This window comes from Meles meles, chromosome 11 (assembly GCF_922984935.1).
Source record: "Meles meles chromosome 11, mMelMel3.1 paternal haplotype, whole genome shotgun sequence".
In the NCBI taxonomy this organism is placed as follows: Eukaryota; Metazoa; Chordata; class Mammalia; order Carnivora; family Mustelidae; genus Meles; species Meles meles.
The window spans coordinates 56,396,926-56,409,605 of record NC_060076.1 but is presented as its reverse complement, the minus strand read 5'-3'; positions in this window follow the sequence as shown (position 1 = coordinate 56,409,605).

Sequence of the window (12,680 nt, the reverse complement as noted above, 5' to 3'; positions counted from 1 at the left end):
TTCTTTATGCACCACACCCAATGCTTCATGCCATGCATGCCCTCCTTAAGACCCACCACCAGGCTTACCTAATCCTCCAGCCCCCACCCCTCTAAAACCCTCAGTTTGTTTCTCAGTGTTTCTCAGTTGTTTCCACCCTCTCCTGGTTTAACTCCCCCTCCAATTTTCTCCAACTCACTTCTCCTTTCTATCTCCCAATGTCCACCATGTTATTCCTTATGCTCCACAAATGAGTGAAACCATAAGATAATTGACTATTTCTGCTTGACTTAGTTCACTCAGCACAATCTCTTCCAGTCCCAACCATGTTGATACAAAAGTTGGGTATTCATTCTTTCTGATGGAGGCATAATATTCCGTTGTATATATGGACCATATCTTTTTTATCCATTCATCTGTTGAACGGCATCTTGGCTCTTTCCACAGCTTGGTGACTGTGGCCACTGCCGCCATGAACATTGGGGTACAGATGGCCCTTCTGTTCACTACATCTGTATCTTAGGGGTAAATAACCAGTAGTGCAATTGTGGGGTCATAGGGTAGGTCCTTTTTTAATTTCTTAAGGAATCTCCACACTGTTTCCCAAAGTGGCTGCACCAACTTGCATTCCCACCAAGAGTGTAAGAGGGTTCCCTTTCTCCACATCCTCTCCAACACTTGTTTACTGTCTTGTTAATTTTGGCCATTCTAACTGGTGTAGGGTGGTATCTCAATGTGGTTTTGATTTTAATCTCCCTGATGGCTAATGACGGTGAACATTTTTTTCATGTGTCTGTTAGCCATTTGTATGTCTTCTTTAGAGAAGTATCTGTTCATGTCTTCTGCCCAATTTGTGACATGATTATCTGTTTTGTGTGTATTGAGTTTGAGGAGTTCTTTATAGATCTTGGATATCAGCCCTTTGTCTGTAGTGTCATTTGCAAATATCTTCTCCCATTCCATGGGTTGCTTCTTTGTTTTCTTGACTATTTCCTTTGCTGTGCATAAGGTTTTGATCTTGATGAAGTCTCAAAAATTTATTTTCACTTTTGTTTCCTTTGCCTTTGGAGACAAATTTCTGAGAGAACTACTTAAGATAATGCTGATAAATTGATGACTTAGAGTTTGTTAATAGATTCCTTGTTAAGATAGCATTTATTTGTTACCCATCCCAAAGGATGGATTTATTAATCACAACCAATACAAGGACAAAAATGAATAAAAACACACATTTCCTTGATTAATACCAGGTTCTGAATAATAGAAACTGCATTACATGGAATTGAGAATATTATTCTGCTAGAGAAGTCTGATGACCTCAGGTATAGTAGCAAACCCGTGCTATTTCTATCCTAATAAATTTCAAAGTAAATTACTCAAGTTTATTCAAATAGTAATGGCCAGATTTCAGATTCTAACTTAAGCTTTGTAGTCTCCAAAACTTCTTACAGTATGCATATTATAGCACGAAAATATTATACTTAACTCAAAGTCTTTTTTTTCTTGGCCTGAGATGAACCAAGAGAAAACTTGTCAGCGTGTAGTCATATTTATAACCAACATACTTTTGCAGTGGTCCAATGTCATGCTATCTAAGTCCAGATTTGCAAAGCAGAAGAAAGATTTTCCTGGGTAAGTGTGGAGATACAATCAAGGTATGGTAGAAGGAGAGAGAAGGCAGTAGACAGAATTGGCTTTGCATAAAGTTTGAACTCCCTACACAGCAAGATGTAGTTTCTATTTGGATGTTATAGACCAGAGCATCAGTCTTACACTATTTCTATGTAATCACTGTTATCATTGTCTAAATGTTCAGGAGAACATTCCCTTTAAAAACAGACAATGCTATTCCAAATCTTCTCACCTATCATTCTGGATTATTGTTGCATAGTCTACCTAACCCAGGGTCTGGTTGAGTCGAGCCAAAGTCAGTGCTGGGCTAACATCACATCTACCTGTATTTATGAGTGTTAGTTAAATTCCAAACATTGCCCAAAGTTGGCATTCTTTCAAGTCATTAACATCATGCACAGATCCTATTTGTCCAATGTGGGAGGAAGAATTGTCAGAGCCTGCATTATTTCATTCTTTACTAATGAGGGATCATGTACCTATAAATCCTGCATTCTTGATGATTTTAGATTATTCTCAGCATAATTTACTGCAATTATTTTTACATCAGCCAAGTACACCTATAAATCAAATATAGTTCTAGATATCAGCTCTGCATTTTTTCCCTTTCATGCAAAGGAATATATGTGAAAAGTCATAATATCTCTTATTCCTTTAGTGTTGATGCTTTCCAGCTTCTTCTCACTTTGCCTTCCCCTCAAAGCATTATCTTTGCATTTTTTACTGAAGTTTCTTGCAAACTTATAAGCAATGACTCTTTTAAGCAATCAGAAAATTTTGTTCATCATAAAAAATGGACTGTGCTGGAACCTAAAAGATCTAATTTTTTTTTTTAATTCAGAGATTACACGGTATTAGGTTTTCAAGATCTGCTAAAGGACATGTAAAATAATCCATCATTCTGCAAATAAGAAAAATGATAAATTCTTGGGCAACTTGTCCTATATGATAGACAATGCAATCAAGTTATCTTTCTAAGCTATGTTTCAGAAAATGATCTGATACACACTTGCATCTTGAGTGAATAAATCAAGATTTTTGATGCAAAACAAACAAAAATAATAAATTCCATCTAAAATACAAATAATGTAATATAAAAAAGAAAAAGAAAGACATTGAGAAGTGGAATGTAATAGTCATTAACCTATAATTGAGGGGTGGTATAAAGTGTGAAGTCATCAGTCTCAGAGCATCTCAGTTCTGCCAATTAGTAGATGCATTAACTTGAAATCAGTAACTTAACTTCTTGCTGTCTCAGTTTTCTCATTTGTAGAATGGGTGTAGTATTCCATTGTGAATATATACCACATCTTCTTTATCCATTCATCTGTTTATGGACATCTAGGGTGTAATGAAACCTGCTTTGTAGAATTGCTGAAGAATTAACAAATATTTGGAAAGTGCTTGAAATACTACCTAGTACAATGAAATGCTTAATAAATATTGTAACAACTATTAAAATTAATAATTAGGTAAGGGAATCTGTTTTATATCTAAGAAGGAAGAAATGAAGAATAACCCATCATAGTGCATATATTTTAGGTATATGCACTGTTGAATGAAGAATCCAATAATTATTTGTAACCATCTTCTCTATTGTCTACCTCCTCTAAAGAAGTTGCAGATGGGGAGGAAGAGTCAAGATGGCAGAGAAGTAGCAGGCTGAGACTACATCAGGTAGCAGGAGATCAGCTCAATAGCTTATTTACACATTGCAAACACCTACAAATCCAACGGGAGAATGAAGAGAAGAAGAACAGCAATTCTAGAAACAGAAAATCAACCACTTTCTGAAAGGTAGGATTGGCAGAGAAGTGAATCTATAACGACAGGAAGATAGACCGCAGGGGTAGGGGCTGGCTCCCGGCAAGTGGCGGAGCAACGGAGCACAAAATCAGGACTTTTAAAAGTCTGTTCCACTGAGGGAATTTGCTCCAGAGGCTAAACCGGGGTGAAGCCCACGCGGGGTCAGCGTGGCCCCAGGTCCCACAGGGTCACAGAAGGATCGGGGGTGTCGGAGTGTCGCAGAGCTCGCAGGTATTAGAACAGAGAAGCCGGCTACAGAGACAGAGCCGAGGACTGAACTCTCAGCTCGGGGTTACCTTGAACTGGTTGCGGGCTGGGTGAGCTTGGAGCGCGGCTGGAGGCTGGGGATACGGGAGTGATTGGGTGCTGTCCTCTGGGGGCGCACAGAGGAGTGGGGCCCCGGGCTCTCGGCTCCTCCGGGCCAGAGACTGGGAGGCCGCCATTTTCATTCCCATCCTCCGGAACTCTACAGAAAGCGTTCAGGGAACAGAAGCTCCCAAAAGCGAACCCGAGCGGATTCCTTAGTCCGGCCCCCGGTAAGGGCGGTGCAACCCTGCCTCGGGCAAAGGCACTTGAGAGTCATTACAACTGGCCCCTCCCCCAGAAGATCAACAAAATATCCAGCCAGGACGAAGTTCATCTATCAAGGAAAGCAGGTTCAATTCCTAAGACAGCAGCGGAATTCCAGAGGAGGAGAAAGCAAAGCACGGAACTCATGGCTTTCTCCCCATGATTCTTTAGTCTTGCTGTTAATTCAATTTTTTTTTCTTTTTTCAATTTTTTTTCTTTCTTTTTTCTTCTGCTACATTTTTTTAAAACATTTACCCTTTTCTTTTTTAACGTTTTTTGACTAGTTAATCTAAAATATATATTTTTTCTTTCTTTTTTATATTTTTTCTTTATTTGTTTTATTTTTTGAATTGTTTTCTTTTTTTTTCTGAACCTCTTTTTATCCCCATTCTCCCCCCATACACAAAATTTGGGGTCTCTTCTGATTTGGTTACAGCGCATTTTTCTGGGGTCTTGGCCACCCTTTTAGTATTTTATTTGATCTTTCATATCCTTTTATCTGGACAAAATGACAAGGCAGAAAAAATCACCACAAACAAAAGAACAAGAGGCAGTACCAAAGGCTAGGGACCTAATCAACACGGACATTGGTAATATGTCAGATCAAGAGTTCAGAATGACGATTCTGAACGTTCTAGCCGGGCTCAGAAAAGGCATGGAAGATATTAGAGAAAACCTCTCTGGAGATATAAAAGCCCTTTCTGGACAAATTAAAGAACTAAAATCTAACCAGGTTGAAATCAAAAAAGCTATTAATGAGGTGCAATCAAAAAGGGAGGCTCTCACTGCTAGGATAAATGAGGCAGAAGAAAGAATTAGTGATATAGAAGACCAAATGACAGAGAATAAAAAAGCCAAGCAAAAGAGGGACAAAGAGCTACTGGACCATGAGGGGAGAATTTGAGAGATAAGAGACACCATAAGATGAAACAACATTAGAATAATTGGGATTCCAGAAGAAGAAGAAAGAGAGAGGGGAGCAGAAGTTCTATTGGAGAGAATTATTGGAGAGAATTTCCCTAATATGGCAAAGGGAACAAGCATCAAAATCCAGGAGATGCAGAGAACCCCCCTCAAAGTCAACAAGAATAGGTCCACACCTTGTCACCTAATAGTAAAATTTACAAGTCTTAGTGAAAAAGAGAAAATCCTGAAAGCAGCCCGGGAAAACATTTCTGTAACATACAATGGAAAAAATATTAGATTGGTAGCACACTTATCCACAGAGACCTGGCAGGCCAGAAAGATCTGGCATGATATATTCAGAGCACGAAATGAGAAAAACATGCAGCCAAGAATACTCTATCCAGCTAGGCTATCATTGAAAATAGAAGGAGAGATAAAAACCTTCCAGGACAAACAAAAACTGAAAGAATTTGCAAACACCAAACCAGCTCTACAGGAAATCTTGAAAGGGGTCCTCTAAGCAAAGAGAGAGCCTAAAAGTAGTAGATCAGAAAGGTACAGAGACAATATACAGTAACAGTCACCTTACAGGCTAATAATGTCACTAAATTTATATCTCTCAATAGTTACCCTGAAGGTTAATGGGCTAAATGCCCCAATCAAAAGACATAGGGTATCAGAATGGATAAAAAAAAAAACCCATCAATATGTTGCCTACAAGAAACTCATTTTAGACGTGAAGACACCTCCAGATTTAAAGTGAGGGGGTGGAAAACAATTTACCATGCTAATGGGCATTAGAAGAAAGCTGGGGTGGCAATCCTTATATCAGATCAATTAGACTTTAAACCAAAGTCTTAAGAGATGAGAAATGAGGAAGGACACTATATCCTACTCAAAGGGTCTGTCCAACAAGAAGATCTAACAATTCTAAATATCTATGCCCCTAATGTAGGAGCAGCCAACTATATAAACCAATTAATAACAAAATCAAAGAAACACATCAATAATAATACAATAATAGTAGGGGACTTTAACACTTCCCTCACTGAAATGGACAGATCATCCAAGCAAAAGATCAACAAGGAAATAAAGGCCTTAAATGACACACTGGACCAGATGGACATCACAGATATATTCAGAACATTTCATCCCAAAGCAACAGAATACACATTCTTCTCTAGTGCACATGGAACATTCTCCAGAATAGACCACATCCTGGGTCACAAATCAGGTCTCAACTGGTATCAAAAGATTAGGATGATTCCCTGCATATTTTCAGACTACAATGCTCCGGAGCTAGAACTCATTCACAAGAGGAAAGCTGGAAAGAACCCAAATACATGGAGACTAAACAGCATCCTTCTAAAGAATGAATGGGTCAACCAGGAAATTAAAGAAGAATTGAAAAAATTCATGGAAACAAATGATAATGAAAACACAACGGTTCAAAATCTGTGGGACACAGCAAAGGCAGTCCTGAGAGGAAAATATATAGCGGTACAAGCCTTTCTCAAGAAACAAGAAAGGTCTCAAGTACACAACCTAACCCTACACCTGAAGGAGCTGGAGAAAGAACAAGAAAGAAACCCTAAACCCAGCAGGAGAAGAGAAATCATAAAGATCAGAGCAGAAATCAATGAAATGGAAACCAAAAAAACAATAGAAAAAAAATCAATGAAACTAGGAGCTGGTTCTTTGAAAGAATCAATAAGATTGATAAACCCCTGGCCAGACTCATCAAAAAGAAAAGAGAAAGGACCCAAATCAATAAAATCATGAATGAAAGAGGAGAGATAACAACTAACATCAAAGAAATACAGACAATTATAAGAACATACTATGAGCAACTCTACGCCAACAAATTGGACAATCTGGAAGAAATGGATGCATTCCTAGAAACATATAAATTACCACAACTGAACCAGGAAGAAATAGAACACCTGAACAGGCCCATAACCAGTAAGGAGATTGAAACAGTCATCAAAAATCCCCAAACATTCAAAAGCCCAGGGCCAGACGGCTCCCCAGGGGAATTCTACCAAACATTTAAAGAAGAACTAATTCTTATTCTCCTGAAACTATTCCAAAAAATAGAAATGGAAGGAAAACTCCCAAACTCATTTTATGAGGCCAGCATCACCTTGATCCCAAAGCCAGACAAGGATCCCACCAAAAAAGAGAACTACAGACCAAAATCCTTGATGAACACAGATGCAAAAATTCTCACCAAAATACTAGCCAATAGGATTCAACAGTACATTAAAAGGATTATTCACCACGACCAAGTGGGATTTATTCCAGAGCTGTAAGTTTGGTTCAACATCCGCAAACCAATCAATGTGATAGAACACATTAATAAAAGAAAGAACAAGAACCATATGATACTCTCAATAGATGCTGAAAAAGCATTTGACAAAGTAGAGCATCCCTTTCTGACCAAAACTCTTCAGTGTAGGGATAGAGGACACGTACCTCAATATTATCAAAGCCATCTATGAAAAACCCACTGCAAATATCATTCTCAGTGGAGAAAAACTGACAGCTTTTCCGCTAAGGCCAGGAACACGGCAAGGATGTCCATTATCACCACTGCTATTCAACATAGTACTAGAAGTCCTAGCCTCAGCAATCAGACAACAAAAAGAAATTAAAGGCATCCAAATTGGCAAAGAAGAAGTCAAACTATCACTCTTCGCAGATGATATGACACTATATGTGGAAAACCCAAAAGACTCCACTCCAAAACTGCTAGAACTTGTACAGGAATTCAGTAAAGTGTCAGGATATAAAATCAATGCACATAAATCAGCTGCATTTCTGTACACCAACAACAAGACTGAAGAAATAGAAATTAAGGAGTCAATCCCATTTACAATTGCACTAAAACTATAAGATACCTAGGAATAAACCTAACCAAAGAGGCTAAGAATCTATATGCAGAAAACTATAAAGTACTCATGAAAGAAATTGAGGAAGACACAAAGAAATGGAAAAATGTTCCATGTTCCTGGATTGGAAGAATAAATATTGGGAAAATGTCTATGCTACCTAAAGCAATATACACATTTAATGCAATCCCTATCAAAATACCATCCATTTTTTTCAAAGAAATGGAATAAATAATCCTAAAATTTATATGGAACCAGAAAAGACCTCGAATAGCCAAAGGAATATTGAAAAAGAAAGCCAAAGTAGGTGGCATCACAATTCCGGACTTCAAGCTCTATTACAAAGCTGTCATCATCAAGACAGCATGGTACTGGCACAAAAACAGACACATAGATCAATGGAACAGAATAGAGAGCCCAGAAATCGACCCTCAACTGTATGGTCAACTAATCTTCGACAAAGCAGGAAAGAATGTCCCATGGAAAAAAGACAGCCTCTTCAATAAATGGTGCTGGGAAAATTGGACAGCCACATGCAGAAAAATGAAATTGGACCACTTCCTTACACCACACACGAAAATAGACTCCAAATGGATGAAGGACCTCAATGTGAGAAAGGAATCCATCAAAATCCTTGAGGAGAATGCAGGCAGCAACCTCTTCGACCTCAGCCGCAGCAACATCTTCCTAGGAACATGGGCAAAGGCAACGGAAGCAAGGGCAAAAATGAACTATTGGGACTTCATCAAGATCAAAAACTTTTGCACAGCAAAGGAAACAGTTAACAAAACCAAAAGACAACTGACAGAATGGGAGAAGATATTTGCAAACGACATATCAGATAAAGGGCTAGTATCCAAAATCTATAAGGAACTTAGCAAACTCAACACCCAAAGAACAAACAATCCAATCAAGAAATGGGCAGAGGACATGAACAGACATTTCTGCAAAGAAGACATCCAGATGGCCAACAGACACATGAAAAAGTGCTCCACGTCACTCGGCGTCAGGGAAATACAAATCAAAACCACAATGCGATATCACCTCACACCAGTCAGAATGGCTAAAATTAACAAGTCAGGAAATGACAGATGCTGGAGAGGATGTGGAGAAAGGGGAAACTTCCTACACTATTGGTGGGAATGCAAGCTGGTGCAACCACTCTGGAAAACAGCATGGAGGTTCCTCAAAATGTTGAACATAGAACTACCCTATGACCCAGCAATTGCACTCCTGGGTATTTACCCTAAAGATACAAACGTAGTGATCCAAAGGAGTACGTGTACCTGAATGTTTATAGCAGCAATGTCTACAATAGCCAAACTATGGAAAGAACCTAGATGTCCATCAACAGATGAATGGATAAAGAAGAGGTGGTATATATACACAATGGAATACTATGCAGCCATCAAAAGAAATGAAATCTTGCCATTTGCGACGACGTGGATGGAACTAGAGGGTATCATGCTTAGTGAAATAAGTCAATCGGAGAAAGACAACTATCATATGATCTCCCTGATATGAGGACATGGAGATGCAACATGGGGGTTAGGGGGATAGGAGAAGAATAAATGAAGCAAGATGGGATTGGGAGGGAGACAAACCATAAATGACTCTTAATCTCCCAAAACAAACTGGGGGTTGCTGGGGGGAGTTGGGGTTGGGAGAGGGGGCGGGGGTTATGGACATTGGGGAGGGTATGTGCTATGGTGAGTATTGTGAAGTGTGTTAACCTGGTGATTCACAGACATGTACCCCTGGGGATAAAAATACATTATATGTTTATAAAAAAAAAATAAGAAGGGGAGGAGAACCATAAGAGACTATAGACTCTGAAAAACAACCTGAGGGTTTTGAAGGGTCGGGGGCGGAGGTTGGGGAATAGGTGCTGGGTAATAGGGAGGGCATGTATTGCATGGAGCACTGGGTGTTGTGCAAAAACGATGAATACTGTTACGCTGAAAAAAAATAAATAAATTAAAAATTTAAAAAAAAAAAGAAGTTGCAGATGTTAGTTACATTCGTAGCCACCCTTGTAGTTAGCCATGACTAGGAAACAAAATTTGGGCCAATAAACTGTAAGTAGAATTTGAGAAGGGTTTCTGGAAAACCATTTGCTGACTCTGAACTGTTTACATAAACCATTCGTGAACTCAGAATATTTTTTTTTTAAAGATTTATTTATTTGACAGATAGAGATTACAGGTAGGCAGAGTGGCAGGCAGAGAGAGAGAGAGGAGGAAGCAGGCTCCCAGCTAAGCAGAGAGCCCGATGCGGGGCTCGATTCCAGGACCCTGGGATCATGACCTGAGCTGAAGGCAGAGGCTTTAACCCGCTGAGCCACCCAGGTGCCCCTGAACTCAGAATATTTTGAGCTTCTCACATCCTTATTTCCTATGGCAGTTGTAAAATTCTTGCAAGAAAAGGCATTAAGAGAACAACTCGCATTTTAGGACTTTAGGACACAGTGCCAGAAATGAATTAAACAAACTAAACACAGTTGTTTTTCTTCTGTCCTCAGGGTCACCAAAATATAGCTAATAAATCTGGGAATTTTTTTTAAAGCAAAACAACTTTTTCCTTTATAGTACATACTTTAGAATAATAGTCAAATCTTCAGAATAGTACAAAGATGCTAAGTTCAGATCCTATCTTCTTAAATTTAATTCCTGGAAACCAGTGTAGGTGCATACAGAATTCTTCAGACATCAAGACTTTCTAAAACTTTGTTAATTTGCTGTCTCAAATTTCACTTGGAGCTACATTTAAAATAATGGGGAAAACATGTATATAATATGGTTCTTTCTTCTTTTAGGTCCCTTACAGATACAATACCAAATAAACAATGACTTACTTTGTAGATTTATTACAGACTGAAAAACAAAACCAATATAAAAAAAGAGTTGAGTTAAAAATGTAGCTATATCTGACCTACTTTTCCTACTAGGTTTATGAAATCAGTGAGAACATAACTGGTGACAAATGATGGCTGGTGATACCATTTATTGTCACAGATACCATTTAACACAGACATCATTCTAATTCAATAGAAGTTTACCAAATGATTTGTCAAAAATCTATCATGACTCTACCTTCTTCCAAATTTTTGCTACTTATGGAACTTTGGAACATTAAAATTCTTGTGGATTTTCACTGGCATGTTTCTAAGCTTAAATATTTGCTAGCAGAGCAAATTGTTGTTTGATGAATATATTTGCCTGAAGTTAGAGTGAAAGACCTCATCAAATTGATGACTCAGGGCTTCCTCTTAAGTTAATGATAGTCACAATGCAAATACCCCCAAATTCCAAACAACTGGCAGGTCTATAAAAAATGCCTGAAATTTCATGTAGTACATTCTAAGAAGGCTGACAAATTAGGAAATATAAAACCTGAGTCTCTCAAAGAACTTACAAAATTAGACAAGTTGGGCCTGCTGAATGCTATTTTGGAAAAATGAAAATACAACCATAAAAAAAGTCTTTCTTTTTCTATTTGAGGTACTATGTTTGCTGAGTAACATGTATGAACTCCACAGGTTTTGAAAGCCTTAAGAATTCAATATCAAGGTTCTACTCAGGAATGTGGTAATAGAAAACAAACAATATGTACTTTTCTCTATAGGATTATATCTTAAGTGTGCTACAGTGAAATCCAAATTATTAATTGCTGTTGTCATTGTGATTGGTAACTGGGAATTACAGAGTTTGTTTTAAATTAAACAATTCACTTTTAAATAAATACCGTGATCTATTATTTCTCTTAGTGATACAAATAATTCCACATTCTTGCAGAGGCTTGTGTTCCTAATTATGAAATCTACCCATATTTCATATTTCACAGAACTTCATTTTGAACAAATAACTATAAAACATTTTTATTTAAAACTTCTTTTTATCATAGTTACCCTGTAATTCTGTACTCTAACATACTCCCTTCAAGAGCCTTCTATTGCAGAATTACTTCTTTATTTTAGCATTCAAACCAACAGCTTTATCTGCCGGATATTAGCTTCACAATGTAAGAGCATTCTTTCTTCCCAATGTGAGGAACAAAAAGACTAAAAATGTCATGAAGATCTAAAGATGAACCAGATGATAAAATCTTCACTAAAGGTCTTAACAATAAAATTCAATAATAAAGCCAATGATAAAAAATTGCTACAAATTATTCTCAACAGCCAAGTTCTAGAAGCCAGGGAAATAAAAAGAAAGAGACACATTAGAGAGTTAATCAAGATACCAAGCTAACAGTATGCAACATTTTTTGTTTATTTGTTTTGTTTTAGTGTACAACATTTTGACAAAGGAAAACAGAGAGAGGTTTGGGTTCAGATGGGTAAACTCTCATCCACTGTCCAAGGCATTAGGCAGTTCTAAAGACCAGCAAAAGCATGGCTCATGGATTAGTCAGCTAGATAAATGAGCCAGGGAAAAGCAAACAAACCCCCTGTTTTCTTCTTGAACATGAATCCGCCTATTTCCAGATGCTTTGAGAATACTATATTCATGCCTCTCCTTTTTTTCTCCCTATTCAAGAATGCCTTTCCCAAAAGACAGTCTCTTCAACAAATGGTGTTGGGAAAACAGGACAGTCACATACAGAAGAATTAAACTGAACCACTTTCTTACACCATACACAAAATGGAAGAAAGACCTAAGTGTAAGACAGAAATCTCAAAATTCCAGAGGAGAACACAAGCAACAACCTCTTACCAGCCACAGCAACTTCTTACTAGACACATCTCTGGAAGTAAAGGAAACAAAGCAAAAATGAATCATTGGAACTTCATTAGGATAAAATCTTTTGCACAGCAAAGGAAGCAAGTAAACAAAACATTTTATAAATGACATAAAAATTCCAACGTATGGAATGAGAGAAGATATTTGCAAATGG